At 30.2% G+C, this 21,301-nt stretch overlaps 1 protein-coding gene across 1 annotated transcript in view; it reads left to right on the top strand.

Moving 5' to 3' along the window:
• SLC6A5 (solute carrier family 6 member 5) overlaps positions 1–21,301 on the top strand; it is a 117,225-nt gene that overhangs the window by 16,639 nt on the left and 79,285 nt on the right. The gene's annotated exons all lie outside the window — the stretch shown is intronic.

Raw genomic sequence — 21,301 nt, forward strand, 5'->3', positions numbered from 1 at the left:
GGATTGTATCCATCTTTTACAGCCCACCGGAGCACCGGAAAGCTGAACTAATTTATGCAGGAAAAGTCATCAACTGCCGAACCGAGAAGTTCGTGACGAATCGAATTTACTGTAAGTTCGCTCATCTCTAATATACATATATATGACAGAATTATAGGAGGGGGCTCATATGTCTGCAGAACCTGGTGTCGCATTTACAATGTACAGTATATGAGTTGTATGATAATACAGGAGACAGGTGACATAGCAGTGATGGTACGACAGGTGACAGACGTGACAGATGTGACAGACGTGACAGACGTGACAGACGTGACAGACGTGACAGATGTGACAGACGTGACAGATGTGACAGACGTGACAGATGTGACAGACGTGACAGACGTGACAGACGTGACAGATGTGACAGACGTGACAGATGTGACAGATGTGACTTGGCTTTATCTTGTAGTATTATTCCATACACAGACTCCTCTATGCCATGTGCAGCGCCGCACACACACACAATGCTGCAGTGCAGAACTCAGACACATCTGCAGATTGTTAACATGGAAAAGGTTAGCGCATGATTGAGGTGACTGTCGCTTCAGGGTAAAACATAACACAATGTTACAAACACCCTGCAGTGTGTAATATCCTAATATATGATGAGAACAATTACAGAACACTGCAGTGTAGAATATTCTATTATAGAAATGTAATAACCCTGCAGTGCGCACCGCCTGGGAATAACACAACTCTATTATTATGAGCTCAGAACAATGTATAACCCTAAATTATTACATCATCACTGTGAACAATATACAATTATTACATCACACAACATCACTGTGTACAATATACAATTATTACATCACACAACATCACTGTGTACAATATACAATTATTACATCACACAACATCACTGTGTACAATATACAATTATTACATCACACATCACTGTGTACAATATACAATTATTACATCACACAACATCACTGTGTACAATATACAATTATTACATCACACATCACTGTGTACAATATACAATTATTACATCACACAACATCACTGTGAACAATATACAATTATTACATCACACATCACTGTGTACAATATACAATTATTACATCACACAACATCACTGTGTACAATATACAATTATTACATCACACAACATCACTGTGTACAATATACAATTATTACATCACACAACATCACTGTGTACAATATACAATTATTACATCACACAACATCACTGTGTACAATATACAATTATTACATCACACATCACTGTGTACAATATACAATTATTACATCACACAACATCACTGTGAACAATATACAATTATTACATCACACAACATCACTGTGTACAATATACAATTATTACATCACACATCACTGTGTACAATATACAATTATTACATCACACAACATCACTGTGTACAATATACAATTATTACATCACACAACATCACTGTGTACAATATACAATTATTACATCACACAACATCACTGTGTACAATATACAATTATTACATCACACAACATCACTGTGAACAATATACAATTATTACATCACACAACATCACTGTGAACAATATACAATTATTACATCACACAACATCACTGTGTACAATATACAATTATTACATCACACATCACTGTGTACAATATACAATTATTACATCACACAACATCACTGTGTACAATATACAATTATTACATCACACAACATCACTGTGTACAATATACAATTATTACATCACACAACATCACTGTGAACAATATACAATTATTACATCAAACATCACTGTGTACAATATACAATTATTACATCACACATCACTGTGTACAATATACAATTATTACATCACACAACATCACTGTGAACAATATACAATTATTACATCACACAACATCACTGTGAACAATATACAATTATTAAATCACACAACATCACTGTGAACAATATAAAATTATTACATCACACATCACTGTGAACAATATACAATTATTACATCACACAACATCACTGTGAACAATATACAATTATTACATCACACAACATCACTGTGTACAATATACAATTATTACATCACACAACATCACTGTGAACAATATACAATTATTACATCACACAACATCACTGTGAACAATATACAATTATTACATCACACAACATCACTGTGAACAATATACAATTATTACATCACACAACATCACTGTGAACAATATACAATTATTACATCACACAACATCACTGTGTACAATATACAATTATTACATCACACATCACTGTGTACAATATACAATTATTACATCACACAACATCACTGTGTACAATATACAATTATTACATCACACAACATCACTGTGTACAATATACAATTATTACATCACACAACATCACTGTGTACAATATACAATTATTACATCACACAACATCACTGTGAACAATATACAATTATTACATCACACAACATCACTGTGTACAATATACAATTATTACATCACACATCACTGTGTACAATATACAATTATTACATCACACAACATCACTGTGTACAATATACAATTATTACATCACACATCACTGTGTACAATATACAATTATTACATCACACAACATCACTGTGTACAATATACAATTATTACATCACACAACATCACTGTGTACAATATACAATTATTACATCACACAACATCACTGTGAACAATATACAATTATTACATCAAACATCACTGTGTACAATATACAATTATTACATCACACAACATCACTGTGTACAATATACAATTATTACATCACACAACATCACTGTGAACAATATACAATTATTACATCACACAACATCACTGTGAACAATATACAATTATTACATCACACAACATCACTGTGAACAATATACAATTATTAAATCACACAACATCACTGTGAACAATATACAATTATTACATCACACAACATCACTGTGTACAATATACAATTATTACATCACACAACATCACTGTGAACAATATACAATTATTACATCACACAACATCACTGTGAACAATATACAATTATTACATCACACAACATCACTGTGAACAATATACAATTATTACATCACACAACATCACTGTGTACAATATACAATTATTACATCACACATCACTGTGTACAATATACAATTATTACATCACACAACATCACTGTGTACAATATACAATTATTACATCACACAACATCACTGTGTACAATATACAATTATTACATCACACAACATCACTGTGAACAATATACAATTATTACATCACACAACATCACTGTGAACAATATACAATTATTACATCACACAACATCACTGTGAACAATATACAATTATTACATCACACAACATCACTGTGAACAATATACAATTATTACATCACACAACATCACTGTGTACAATATACAATTATTACATCACACAACATCACTGTGAACAATATACAATTATTACATCACACATCCTGTATTATACAATATCCTACTATTACATCACACATCCTGTAGTGTATAATATCCTATTATTACATCACACATCCTGTAGTGTATAATATCCTATTATTACATCACACATCCTGTAGTGTATATTATCCTATTATTACATCACACATCCTGTAATGTACAATATCCTATTATTACATCACACATTCTGTAGTGTATATTATCCTATTATTACATCACTCATCCTGTAGTGTACAATATCCTATTATTACATCACACATCCTGTAGTGTATAATATCCTATTATAACATCACACATCCTGTAGTGTATAATATCCTATTATTACATCACACATCCTGTAGTGTATAATATCCTATTATTACATCACTCATCCTGTAGTGTACAATATCCTATTATTACATCACACATCCTGTAGTGTATAATATCCTATTATAACATCACACATCCTGTATTATACAATATCCTATTATTACATCACACATCCTGTAGTGTATAATATCCTATTATTACATCCCACATCCTGTATTATACAATATCCTATTATTACATCACACATCCTATAGTGTATAATATCCTATTATTACATCACACATCCTGTAGTGTATAATATCCTATTATTACATCACACATCCTATAGTGTATAATATCCTATTATTACATCACACATCCTATAGTGTATAATATCCTATTATTACATCACACATCCTGTAGTGTATAATATCCTAGTATTACATCACACATCCTGTAGTGTACAATATCCTATTATTATATCAAACATCCTGTAGTGTACAATATCCTATTATTACATCACACATCCTATAGTGTATAATATCCTATTATTACATCACACTTCATGTAGTGTACAATATCCTATTATTATATCACACATCCTGTAGTGTATAATATCCTATTATTACATCACACATCCTGTAGTGCACAATATCATATTATTACATCACACATCCTGTAGTGTATATTATCCTATATTTACATCACACATCCTGTAGTGTATAATATACTCTTATTACATCACACATCCTGTAGTGTACAATATCCTATTATTATATCACACATCCTGTAGTGTATAATGACCTATTATTACATCACACATCCTGTAGTGTATAATATCCTATTATTATATCACACATCCTGTAGTGTATAATGTCCTATTATTACATCACACATCCTGTAGTGTATAATGTCCTATTATTACATCACACATCCTGTAGTGTATAATATACTCTTATTACATCACACATCCTGTAGTGTACAATATCCTATTATTATATCACACATCCTGTAGTGTATAATATACTCTTATTACATCATACATCCTGTAGTGTATAATATCCTATTATTATATCACACATCCTGTAGTGTATAATATCCTATTATTACATCATACATCCTGTAGTGTATAATATCCTATTATTACATCACACATCCTGTAGTGTACAATATCCTATTATTACATCACACATCCTGTAGTGTATAATATACTCTTATTACATCACACATCCTGTAGTGTATAATATCCTATTATTATATCACACATCCTGTAGTGTATAATGTCCTATTATTACATCACACATCCTGTAGTGTATAATATCTTATTATTACATCACACATCCTGTAGTGTACAATATCCTATTATTACATCACACATCCTGTAGTGTACAATATACTCTTATTACATCACACATCCTGTAGTATACAGTATCCTATTATTACATCACACATCCTGTAGTGTACAATATCCTATTATTACATCACACATCCTGTATTGTACAATATCCTATTATTACATCACACATCCTATAGTGTATAATATCCTAATATTACATCACACAACCTGTAGTGTTTAATATCCTATTATTACATCACACATCCTGTATTGTACAATATCCTATTATTACATCACACATCCTGTAGTGTATAATATCCTATTATTACATCACACATCCTGTAGTGTATAATATCCTATTATTACATCACACATTCTGTAGTGTACAATATCCTATTATTACATCACACATCCTGTAGTGTATATTATCCTATTATTACATCACTCATCCTGTAATGTACAATATCCTATTATTACATCACACATCCTGTATTATACAATATCCTATTATTACATCACACATCCTATAGTGTATAATATCCTATTATTACATCACACATCCTGTAGTGTATAATATCCTATTATTACATCACACATCCTGTAGTGCACAATATCCTATTATTACATCACACATCCTGTAGTGTACAATATCCTATTATTACATCACACATCCTGTAGTGCACAATATCCTATTATTACAACACACATCCTGTATTATACAATATCCTATTATTACATCACACATCCTGTAGTGTATAATATCCTATTATTACATCACACATCCTGTAGTATACAATATCCTATTATTACATCACACATCCTATAGTGTATAATATCCTATTATTACATCACACATCCTGTAGTGTATAATATCCTATTATTACATCACACATCCTGTAGTGTACAATATCCTAGTATTACATCACACATCCTGTAGTGTACAATATCCTATTATTACATCACACATCCTATAGTGTATAATATCCTATTATTACATCACACATCCTATAGTGTATAATATCCTATTATTACATCACACTTCATGTAGTGTACAATATCCTATTATTATATCACACATCCTGTAGTGTATAATATCCTATTATTATATCACACATCCTGTATTGTACAATATCCTATTATTACATCACACATCCTGTAGTGTATAATATCCTATTATTACATCTCACATCCTATAGTGTATAATATCCTATTATTACATCACACATCCTGTAGTGTACAATATCCTATTATTACATCACACATCCTATAGTGTATAATATCCTATTATTACATCACACATCCTATAGTGTATAATATCCTATTATTACATCACACTTCATGTAGTGTACAATATCCTATTATTATATCACACATCCTGTAGTGTATAATATCCTATTATTATATCACACATCCTGTAGTGTATAATATCCTATTATTACATCACACATCCTGTAGTGCACAATATCATATTATTACATCACACATCCTGTAGTGTATAATATACTCTTATTACATCACACATCCTGTAGTGTACAATATCCTATTATTACATCACACATCCTGTAGTGTATAATGACCTATTATTACATCACACATCCTGTAGTGTATAATATCCTATTATTATATCACACATCCTGTAGTGTATAATGTCCTATTATTACATCACACATCCTGTAGTGTATAATATACTCTTATTACATCACAAATCCTGTAGTGTACAATATCCTATTATTATATCACACATCCTGTAGTGTATAATGTCCTATTATTACATCACACATCCTGTAGTGTATAATATACTCTTATTACATCACACATCCTGTAGTGTACAATATCCTATTATTATATCACACATCCTGTAGTGTATAATATACTCTTATTACATCATACATCCTGTAGTGTATAATATCCTATTATTATATCACACATCCTGTAGTGTATAATATCCTATTATTACATCACACATCCTGTAGTGTATAATATACTCTTATTACATCACACATCCTGTAGTGTACAATATCCTATTATTATATCACACATCCTGTAGTGTACAATATCCTATTATTATATCACACATCCTGTAGTGTATAATGTCCTATTATTACATCACACATGCTGTAGTGTATAATATCCTATTATTATATCAAACATCCTGTAGTGTATAATGTCCTATTATTACATCACACATCCTGTAGTGTATAATATACTCTTATTACATCACACATCCTGTAGTGTACAATATCCTATTATTATATCACACATCCTGTAGTGTATAATGTCCTATTATTACATCACACATCCTGTAGTGTATAATATACTCTTATTACATCACACATCCTGTAGTGTACAATATCCTATTATTATATCACACATCCTGTAGTGTACAATATCCTATTATTATATCACACATCCTGTAGTGTATAATATCCTATTATTATATCACACATCCTGTAGTGTATAATGTCCTATTATTACATCACACATGCTGTAGTGTATAATATCCTATTATTATATCAAACATCCTGTAGTGTATAATGTCCTATTATTACATCACACATCCTGTAGTGTATAATATACTCTTATTACATCACACATCCTGTAGTGTATAATATCCTATTATTACATCACACATCCTGTAGTGTATATTATCCTATTATTACATCACACATCCTGTATTGTACAATATCCTATTATTACATCACACATCCTGTAGTGTACAATATCCTATTATTACATCACACATCCTGTAGTTTATAATGTCCTATTATAATATCACACATCCTGTAGTGTACAATATCCTATTATTACATCACACATCCTGTAGTGTACAATATCCTATTATTACATCACACATCCTGTAGTGTACAATATTCTATTATTACATCACACATCCTGTAGTATACAGTATCCTATTATTACATCACACATCCTGTAGTGTACAATATCCTATTTTTACATCACACATCCTATAGTGTATAATATCCTAATATTACATCACACAACCTGTAGTGTTTAATATCCTATTATTACATCACACATCCTGTATTGTACAATATCCTATTATTACATCACACATCCTGTAGTGTACAATATCCTATTATTACATCACACATACTGTAGTGTACAATATCCTATTATTACATCACACATCCTGTAGTGTATAATATCCTATTATTACATCACACATCCTGTATTATACAATATCCTATTATTACATCACACATCCTGTAGTGTATAATAATCTATTATTACATCACACATCCTGTAGTGTACAATATCCTATTATTACATCACACATCCTGTAGTGTATAATATCCTATTATTACATCACACATCCTGTAGTGTACAATATCCTATTATTACATCACACATCCTGTAGTGTATAATATCCTATTATTACATCACACATCCTGTAGTGTATAATATCCTATTATTACATCACACATCCTGTAGTGTACAATATCCTATTATTACATCACACATCCTGTAGTGTATAATATCCTATTATTACATCACACATCCTATAGTGTACAATATCCTATTATTACATCACACATCCTGTAGTGTATAATATCCTATTATTACATCACACATCCTGTAGTGTACAATATCCTATTATTACATCACACATCCTGTAGTGTATAATATCCTATTATTACATCACATATCCTGTAGTATACAATATCCTATTATTACATCACACATCCTGTAGTGTATAATATCCTATTATTACATCACACATCCTGTAGTGTACAATATCCTATTATTACATCACACATCCTGTATTATACAATATCCTATTATTACATCACACATCCTGTAGTGTATAATATCCTATTATTACATCACACATCCTGTAGTGTATAATAACCTATTATTACATCACACATCCTGTAGTGTACAATATCCTATTATTACATCACACATCCTGCAGTGTATAATATCCTATTATTACATCACACATCCTGCAGTGTATAATATCCTATTATTACATCACACATCCTGCAGTGTATAATATCCTATTATTACATCACACATCCTGTAGTGTATAATATCCTATTATTACATCACACATCCTGTAGTGTATAATATCCTATTATTACATCACACATCCTGTAGTGTACAATATCCTATTATTACATCACACATCCTGTAGTGTATAATATCCTATTATTACATCACACATCCTGTAGTGTATAATATCCTATTATTACATCACACATCCTGTATTATACAATATCCTACTATTACATCACACATCCTGTAGTGTATAATATCCTATTATTACATCACACATCCTGTAGTGTATAATATCCTATTATTACATCACACATCCTGTAGTGTATATTATCCTATTATTACATCACACATCCTGTAATGTACAATATCCTATTATTACATCACACATTCTGTAGTGTATATTATCCTATTATTACATCACTCATCCTGTAGTGTACAATATCCTATTATTACATCACACATCCTGTAGTGTATAATATCCTATTATTACATCACACATCCTGTAGTGTATAATATCCTATTATTACATCACTCATCCTGTAGTGTACAATATCCTATTATTACATCACACATCCTGTAGTGTATAATATCCTATTATAACATCACACATCCTGCATTATACAATATCCTATTATTACATCACACATCCTGTAGTGTATAATATCCTATTATTACATCCCACATCCTGTATTATACAATATCCTATTATTACATCACACATCCTATAGTGTATAATATCCTATTATTACATCACACATCCTGTAGTGTATAATATCCTATTATTACATCACACATCCTATAGTGTATAATATCCTATTATTACATCACACATCCTATAGTGTATAATATCCTATTATTACATCACACATCCTGTAGTGTATAATATCCTAGTATTACATCACACATCCTGTAGTGTACAATATCCTATTATTATATCAAACATCCTGTAGTGTACAATATCCTATTATTACATCACACATCCTATAGTGTATAATATCCTATTATTACATCACACTTCATGTAGTGTACAATATCCTATTATTATATCACACATCCTGTAGTGTATAATATCCTATTATTACATCACACATCCTGTAGTGCACAATATCATATTATTACATCACACATCCTGTAGTGTATATTATCCTATATTTACATCACACATCCTGTAGTGTATAATATACTCTTATTACATCACACATCCTGTAGTGTACAATATCCTATTATTATATCACACATCCTGTAGTGTATAATGACCTATTATTACATCACACATCCTGTAGTGTATAATATCCTATTATTATATCACACATCCTGTAGTGTATAATGTCCTATTATTACATCACACATCCTGTAGTGTATAATATACTCTTATTACATCACACATCCTGTAGTGTACAATATCCTATTATTATATCACACATCCTGTAGTGTATAATATACTCTTATTACATCATACATCCTGTAGTGTATAATATCCTATTATTATATCACACATCCTGTAGTGTATAATATCCTATTATTACATCACACATCCTGTAGTGTATAATATACTCTTATTACATCACACATCCTGTAGTGTACAATATCCTATTATTACATCACACATCCTGTAGTGTATAATATACTCTTATTACATCACACATCCTGTAGTGTATAATATCCTATTATTATATCACACATCCTGTAGTGTATAATGTCCTATTATTACATCACACATCCTGTAGTGTATAATATCTTATTATTACATCACACATCCTGTAGTGTACAATATCCTATTATTACATCACACATCCTGTAGTGTACAATATACTCTTATTACATCACACATCCTGTAGTATACAGTATCCTATTATTACATCACACATCCTGTAGTGTACAATATCCTATTATTACATCACACATCCTGTATTGTACAATATCCTATTATTACATCACACATCCTATAGTGTATAATATCCTAATATTACATCACACAACCTGTAGTGTTTAATATCCTATTATTACATCACACATCCTGTATTGTACAATATCCTATTATTACATCACACATCCTGTAGTGTATAATATCCTATTATTACATCACACATCCTGTAGTGTATAATATCCTATTATTACATCACACATTCTGTAGTGTACAATATCCTATTATTACATCACACATCCTGTAGTGTATATTATCCTATTATTACATCACTCATCCTGTAATGTACAATATCCTATTATTACATCACACATCCTGTATTATACAATATCCTATTATTACATCACACATCCTATAGTATACAATATCCTATTATTACATCACACATCCTGTATTGTACAATATCCTATTATTACATCACACATCCTGTAGTGTATAATATCCTATTATTACATCACACATCCTGTAGTGTACAATATCCTATTATTACATCACACATCCTGTATTATACAATATCCTATTATTACATTACACATCCTATAGTGTATAATATCCTATTATTACATCACACATCCTGTAGTGTATAATATCCTATTATTACATCACACATCCTGTAGTGCACAATATCCTATTATTACATCACACATCCTGTAGTGTACAATATCCTATTATTACATCACACATCCTGTAGTGCACAATATCCTATTATTACAACACACATCCTGTATTATACAATATCCTATTATTACATCACACATCCTGTAGTGTATAATATCCTATTATTACATCACACATCCTGTAGTATACAATATCCTATTATTACATCACACATCCTATAGTGTATAATATCCTATTATTACATCACACATCCTGTAGTGTATAATATCCTATTATTACATCACACATCCTGTAGTGTATAATATCCTAGTATTACATCACACATCCTGTAGTGTACAATATCCTATTATTACATCACACATCCTGTAGTGTACAATATCCTAGTATTACATCACACATCCTGTAGTGTACAATATCCTATTATTACATCACACATCCTATAGTGTATAATATCCTATTATTACATCACACATCCTATAGTGTATAATATCCTATTATTACATCACACTTCATGTAGTGTACAATATCCTATTATTATATCACACATCCTGTAGTGTATAATATCCTATTATTATATCACACATCCTGTATTGTACAATATCCTATTATTACATCACACATCCTGTAGTGTATAATATCCTATTATTACATCTCACATCCTATAGTGTATAATATCCTATTATTACATCACACATCCTGTAGTGTACAATATCCTATTATTACATCACACATCCTATAGTGTATAATATCCTATTATTACATCACACATCCTATAGTGTATAATATCCTATTATTACATCACACTTCATGTAGTGTACAATATCCTATTATTATATCACACATCCTGTAGTGTATAATATCCTATTATTATATCACACATCCTGTAGTGTATAATATCCTATTATTACATCACACATCCTGTAGTGCACAATATCATATTATTACATCACACATCCTGTAGTGTATAATATACTCTTATTACATCACACATCCTGTAGTGTACAATATCCTATTATTACATCACACATCCTGTAGTGTATAATGACCTATTATTACATCACACATCCTGTAGTGTATAATATCCTATTATTACATCACACATCCTATAGTGTATAATATCCTATTATTACATCACACTTCATGTAGTGTACAATATCCTATTATTATATCACACATCCTGTAGTGTATAATATCCTATTATTACATCACACATCCTGTAGTGCACAATATCATATTATTACATCACACATCCTGTAGTGTATATTATCCTATATTTACATCACACATCCTGTAGTGTATAATATACTCTTATTACATCACACATCCTGTAGTGTACAATATCCTATTATTATATCACACATCCTGTAGTGTATAATGACCTATTATTACATCACACATCCTGTAGTGTATAATATCCTATTATTATATCACACATCCTGTAGTGTATAATGTCCTATTATTACATCACACATCCTGTAGTGTATAATATACTCTTATTACATCACACATCCTGTAGTGTACAATATCCTATTATTATATCACACATCCTGTAGTGTATAATATACTCTTATTACATCATACATCCTGTAGTGTATAATATCCTATTATTATATCACACATCCTGTAGTGTATAATATCCTATTATTACATCACACATCCTGTAGTGTATAATATACTCTTATTACATCACACATCCTGTAGTGTACAATATCCTATTATTACATCACACATCCTGTAGTGTATAATATACTCTTATTACATCACACATCCTGTAGTGTATAATATCCTATTATTATATCACACATCCTGTAGTGTATAATGTCCTATTATTACATCACACATCCTGTAGTGTATAATATCTTATTATTACATCACACATCCTGTAGTGTACAATATCCTATTATTACATCACACATCCTGTAGTGTACAATATACTCTTATTACATCACACATCCTGTAGTATACAGTATCCTATTATTACATCACACATCCTGTAGTGTACAATATCCTATTATTACATCACACATCCTGTATTGTACAATATCCTATTATTACATCACACATCCTATAGTGTATAATATCCTAATATTACATCACACAACCTGTAGTGTTTAATATCCTATTATTACATCACACATCCTGTATTGTACAATATCCTATTATTACATCACACATCCTGTAGTGTATAATATCCTATTATTACATCACACATCCTGTAGTGTATAATATCCTATTATTACATCACACATTCTGTAGTGTACAATATCCTATTATTACATCACACATCCTGTAGTGTATATTATCCTATTATTACATCACTCATCCTGTAATGTACAATATCCTATTATTACATCACACATCCTGTATTATACAATATCCTATTATTACATCACACATCCTATAGTATACAATATCCTATTATTACATCACACATCCTGTAGTGTACAATATCCTATTATTACATCACACATCCTGTAGTGTATAATATCCTATTATTACATCACACATCCTGTAGTGTACAATATCCTATTATTACATCACACATCCTGTATTGTACAATATCCTATTATTACATCACACATCCTGTAGTGTATAATATCCTATTATTACATCACACATCCTGTAGTGTACAATATCCTATTATTACATCACACATCCTGTATTATACAATATCCTATTATTACATTACACATCCTATAGTGTATAATATCCTATTATTACATCACACATCCTGTAGTGTATAATATCCTATTATTACATCACACATCCTGTAGTGCACAATATCCTATTATTACATCACACATCCTGTAGTGTACAATATCCTATTATTACATCACACATCCTGTAGTGCACAATATCCTATTATTACAACACACATCCTGTATTATACAATATCCTATTATTACATCACACATCCTGTAGTGTATAATATCCTATTATTACATCACACATCCTGTAGTATACAATATCCTATTATTACATCACACATCCTATAGTGTATAATATCCTATTATTACATCACACATCCTGTAGTGTATAATATCCTATTATTACATCACACATCCTGTAGTGTATAATATCCTAGTATTACATCACACATCCTGTAGTGTACAATATCCTATTATTACATCACACATCCTGTAGTGTACAATATCCTAGTATTACATCACACATCCTGTAGTGTACAATATCCTATTATTACATCACACATCCTATAGTGTATAATATCCTATTATTACATCACACATCCTATAGTGTATAATATCCTATTATTACATCACACTTCATGTAGTGTACAATATCCTATTATTATATCACACATCCTGTAGTGTATAATATCCTATTATTATATCACACATCCTGTATTGTACAATATCCTATTATTACATCACACATCCTGTAGTGTATAATATCCTATTATTACATCTCACATCCTATAGTGTATAATATCCTATTATTACATCACACATCCTGTAGTGTACAATATCCTATTATTACATCACACATCCTATAGTGTATAATATCCTATTATTACATCACACATCCTATAGTGTATAATATCCTATTATTACATCACACTTCATGTAGTGTACAATATCCTATTATTATATCACACATCCTGTAGTGTATAATATCCTATTATTATATCACACATCCTGTAGTGTATAATATCCTATTATTACATCACACATCCTGTAGTGCACAATATCATATTATTACATCACACATCCTGTAGTGTATAATATACTCTTATTACATCACACATCCTGTAGTGTACAATATCCTATTATTACATCACACATCCTGTAGTGTATAATGACCTATTATTACATCACACATCCTGTAGTGTATAATATCCTATTATTATATCACACATCCTGTAGTGTATAATGTCCTATTATTACATCACACATCCTGTAGTGTATAATATACTCTTATTACATCACAAATCCTGTAGTGTACAATATCCTATTATTATATCACACATCCTGTAGTGTATAATGTCCTATTATTACATCACACATCCTGTAGTGTATAATATACTCTTATTACATCACACATCCTGTAGTGTACAATATCCTATTATTATATCACACATCCTGTAGTGTATAATATACTCTTATTACATCATACATCCTGTAGTGTATAATATCCTATTATTATATCACACATCCTGTAGTGTATAATATCCTATTATTACATCACACATCCTGTAGTGTATAATATACTCTTATTACATCACACATCCTGTAGTGTACAATATCCTATTATTATATCACACATCCTGTAGTGTACAATATCCTATTATTATATCACACATCCTGTAGTGTATAATGTCCTATTATTACATCACACATGCTGTAGTGTATAATATCCTATTATTATATCAAACATCCTGTAGTGTATAATGTCCTATTATTACATCACACATCCTGTAGTGTATAATATACTCTTATTACATCACACATCCTGTAGTGTACAATATCCTATTATTATATCACACATCCTGTAGTGTATAATGTCCTATTATTACATCACACATCCTGTAGTGTATAATATACTCTTATTACATCACACATCCTGTAGTGTACAATATCCTATTATTATATCACACATCCTGTAGTGTACAATATCCTATTATTATATCACACATCCTGTAGTGTATAATATCCTATTATTATATCACACATCCTGTAGTGTATAATGTCCTATTATTACATCACACATGCTGTAGTGTATAATATCCTATTATTATATCAAACATCCTGTAGTGTATAATGTCCTATTATTACATCACACATCCTGTAGTGTATAATATACTCTTATTACATCACACATCCTGTAGTGTATAATATCCTATTATTACATCACACATCCTGTAGTGTATATTATCCTATTATTACATCACACATCCTGTATTGTACAATATCCTATTATTACATCACACATCCTGTAGTGTATAATATCCTATTATTACATCACACATCCTGTAGTGTACAATATCCTATTATTACATCACACATCCTGTAGTTTATAATGTCCTATTGTTATATCACACATCCTGTAGTGTACAATATCCTATTATTACATCACACATCCTGTAGTTTATAATGTCCTATTATTATATCACACATCCTGTAGTGTACAATATCCTATTATTACATCACACATCCTGTAGTGTACAATATCCTATTATTACATCACACATCCTGTAGTGTACAATATTCTATTATTACATCACACATCCTGTAGTATACAGTATCCTATTATTACATCACACATCCTGTAGTGTACAATATCCTATTTTTACATCACACATCCTATAGTGTATAATATCCTAATATTACATCACACAACCTGTAGTGTTTAATATCCTATTATTACATCACACATCCTGTATTGTACAATATCCTATTATTACATCACACATCCTGTAGTGTACAATATCCTATTATTACATCACACATACTGTAGTGTACAATATCCTATTATTACATCACACATCCTGTAGTGTATAATATCCTATTATTACATCACACATCCTGTATTATACAATATCCTATTATTACATCACACATCCTGTAGTGTATAATAATCTATTATTACATCACACATCCTGTAGTGTACAATATCCTATTATTACATCACACATCCTGTAGTGTATAATATCCTATTATTACATCACACATCCTGTAGTGTACAATATCCTATTATTACATCACACATCCTGTAGTGTATAATATCCTATTATTACATCACACATCCTGTAGTGTATAATATCCTATTATTACATCACACATCCTGTAGTGTACAATATCCTATTATTACATCACACATCCTGTAGTGTATAATATCCTATTATTACATCACACATCCTATAGTGTACAATATCCTATTATTACATCACACATCCTGTAGTGTATAATATCCTATTATTACATCACACATCCTGTAGTGTACAATATCCTATTATTACATCACACATCCTGTAGTGTATAATATCCTATTATTACATCACATATCCTGTAGTATACAATATCCTATTATTACATCACACATCCTGTAGTGTATAATATCCTATTATTACATCACACATCCTGTAGTGTACAATATCCTATTATTACATCACACATCCTGTATTATACAATATCCTATTATTACATCACACATCCTGTAGTGTATAATATCCTATTATTACATCACACATCCTGTAGTGTATAATATCCTATTATTACATCACACATCCTGTAGTGTACAATATCCTATTATTACATCACACATCCTGCAGTGTATAATATCCTATTATTACATCACACATCCTGCAGTGTATAATATCCTATTATTACATCACACATCCTGCAGTGTATAATATCCTATTATTACATCACACATCCTGTAGTGTATAATATCCTATTATTACATCACACATCCTGTAGTGTATAATATCCTATTATTACATCACACATCCTGTAGTGTACAATATCCTATTATTACATCACACATCCTGTAGTGTATAATATCCTATTATTACATCACACATCCTGTAGTGTATAATATCCTATTATTACATCACACATCCTGTATTATACAATATCCTACTATTACATCACACATCCTGTAGTGTATAATATCCTATTATTACATCACACATCCTGTAGTGTATAATATCCTATTATTACATCACACATCCTGTAGTGTATATTATCCTATTATTACATCACACATCCTGTAATGTACAATATCCTATTATTACATCACACATTCTGTAGTGTATATTATCCTATTATTACATCACTCATCCTGTAGTGTACAATATCCTATTATTACATCACACATCCTGTAGTGTATAATATCCTATTATAACATCACACATCCTGTAGTGTATAATATCCTATTATTACATCACACATCCTGTAGTGTATAATATCCTATTATTACATCACTCATCCTGTAGTGTACAATATCCTATTATTACATCACACATCCTGTAGTGTATAATATCCTATTATAACATCACACATCCTGCATTATACAATATCCTATTATTACATCACACATCCTGTAGTGTACAATATCCTATTATTATATCACACATCCTGTATTATACAATATCCTATTATTACATCACACATCCTATAGTGTATAATATCCTATTATTACATCACACATCCTGTAGTGTATAATATCCTATTATTACATCACACATCCTATAGTGTATAATATCCTATTATTACATCACACATCCTATAGTGTATAATATCCTATTATTACATCACACATCCTGTAGTGTATAATATCCTAGTATTACATCACACATCCTGTAGTGTACAATATCCTATTATTATATCAAACATCCTGTAGTGTACAATATCCTATTATTACATCACACATCCTATAGTGTATAATATCCTATTATTACATCACACTTCATGTAGTGTACAATATCCTATTATTATATCACACATCCTGTAGTGTATAATATCCTATTATTACATCACACATCCTGTAGTGCACAATATCATATTATTACATCACACATCCTGTAGTGTATATTATCCTATATTTACATCACACATCCTGTAGTGTATAATATACTCTTATTACATCACACATCCTGTAGTGTACAATATCCTATTATTATATCACACATCCTGTAGTGTATAATGACCTATTATTACATCACACATCCTGTAGTGTATAATATCCTATTATTATATCACACATCCTGTAGTGTATAATGTCCTATTATTACATCACACATCCTGTAGTGTATAATGACCTATTATTACATCACACATCCTGTAGTGTATAATATACTCTTATTACATCACACATCCTGTAGTGTACAATATCCTATTATTATATCACACATCCTGTAGTGTATAATATACTCTTATTACATCATACATCCTGTAGTGTATAATATCCTATTATTATATCACACATCCTGTAGTGTATAATATCCTATTATTACATCACACATCCTGTAGTGTATAATATACTCTTATTACATCACACATCCTGTAGTGTACAATATCCTATTATTACATCACACATCCTGTAGTGTATAATATACTCTTATTACATCACACATCCTGTAGTGTATAATATCCTATTATTATATCACACATCCTGTAGTGTATAATGTCCTATTATTACATCACACATCCTGTAGTGTATAATATCTTATTATTACATCACACATCCTGTAGTGTACAATATCCTATTATTACATCACACATCCTGTAGTGTACAATATACTCTTATTACATCACACATCCTGTAGTATACAGTATCCTATTATTACATCACACATCCTGTAGTGTACAATATCCTATTATTACATCACACATCCTGTATTGTACAATATCCTATTATTACATCACACATCCTATAGTGTATAATATCCTAATATTACATCACACAACCTGTAGTGTTTAATATCCTATTATTACATCACACATCCTGTATTGTACAATATCCTATTATTACATCACACATCCTGTAGTGTATAATATCCTATTATTACATCACACATCCTGTAGTGTATAATATCCTATTATTACATCACACATTCTGTAGTGTACAATATCCTATTATTACATCACACATCCTGTAGTGTATATTATCCTATTATTACATCACTCATCCTGTAATGTACAATATCCTATTATTACATCACACATCCTGTATTATACAATATCCTATTATTACATCACACATCCTATAGTATACAATATCCTATTATTACATCACACATCCTGTAGTGTACAATATCCTATTATTACATCACACATCCTGTAGTGTATAATATCCTATTATTACATCACACATCCTGTAGTGTACAATATCCTATTATTACATCACACATCCTGTATTGTACAATATCCTATTATTACATCACACATCCTGTAGTGTATAATATCCTATTATTACATCACACATCCTGTAGTGTACAATATCCTATTATTACATCACACATCCTGTATTATACAATATCCTATTATTACATTACACATCCTATAGTGTATAATATCCTATTATTACATCACACATCCTGTAGTGTATAATATCCTATTATTACATCACACATCCTGTAGTGTACAATATCCTATTATTACATCACACATCCTGTAGTGCACAATATCCTATTATTACAACACACATCCTGTATTATACAATATCCTATTATTACATCACACATCCTGTAGTGTATAATATCCTATTATTACATCACACATCCTGTAGTATACAATATCCTATTATTACATCACACATCCTATAGTGTATAATATCCTATTATTACATCACACATCCTGTAGTGTATAATATCCTATTATTACATCACACATCCTGTAGTGTATAATATCCTAGTATTACATCACACATCCTGTAGTGTACAATATCCTATTATTACATCACACATCCTGTAGTGTACAATATCCTAGTATTACATCACACATCCTGTAGTGTACAATATCCTATTATTACATCACACATCCTATAGTGTATAATATCCTATTATTACATCACACATCCTATAGTGTATAATATCCTATTATTACATCACACTTCATGTAGTGTACAATATCCTATTATTATATCACACATCCTGTAGTGTATAATATCCTATTATTAT

Source organism: Hyla sarda, chromosome 6 (genome assembly GCF_029499605.1).
Source record: "Hyla sarda isolate aHylSar1 chromosome 6, aHylSar1.hap1, whole genome shotgun sequence".
NCBI classification, from domain to species: Eukaryota; Metazoa; Chordata; class Amphibia; order Anura; family Hylidae; genus Hyla; species Hyla sarda.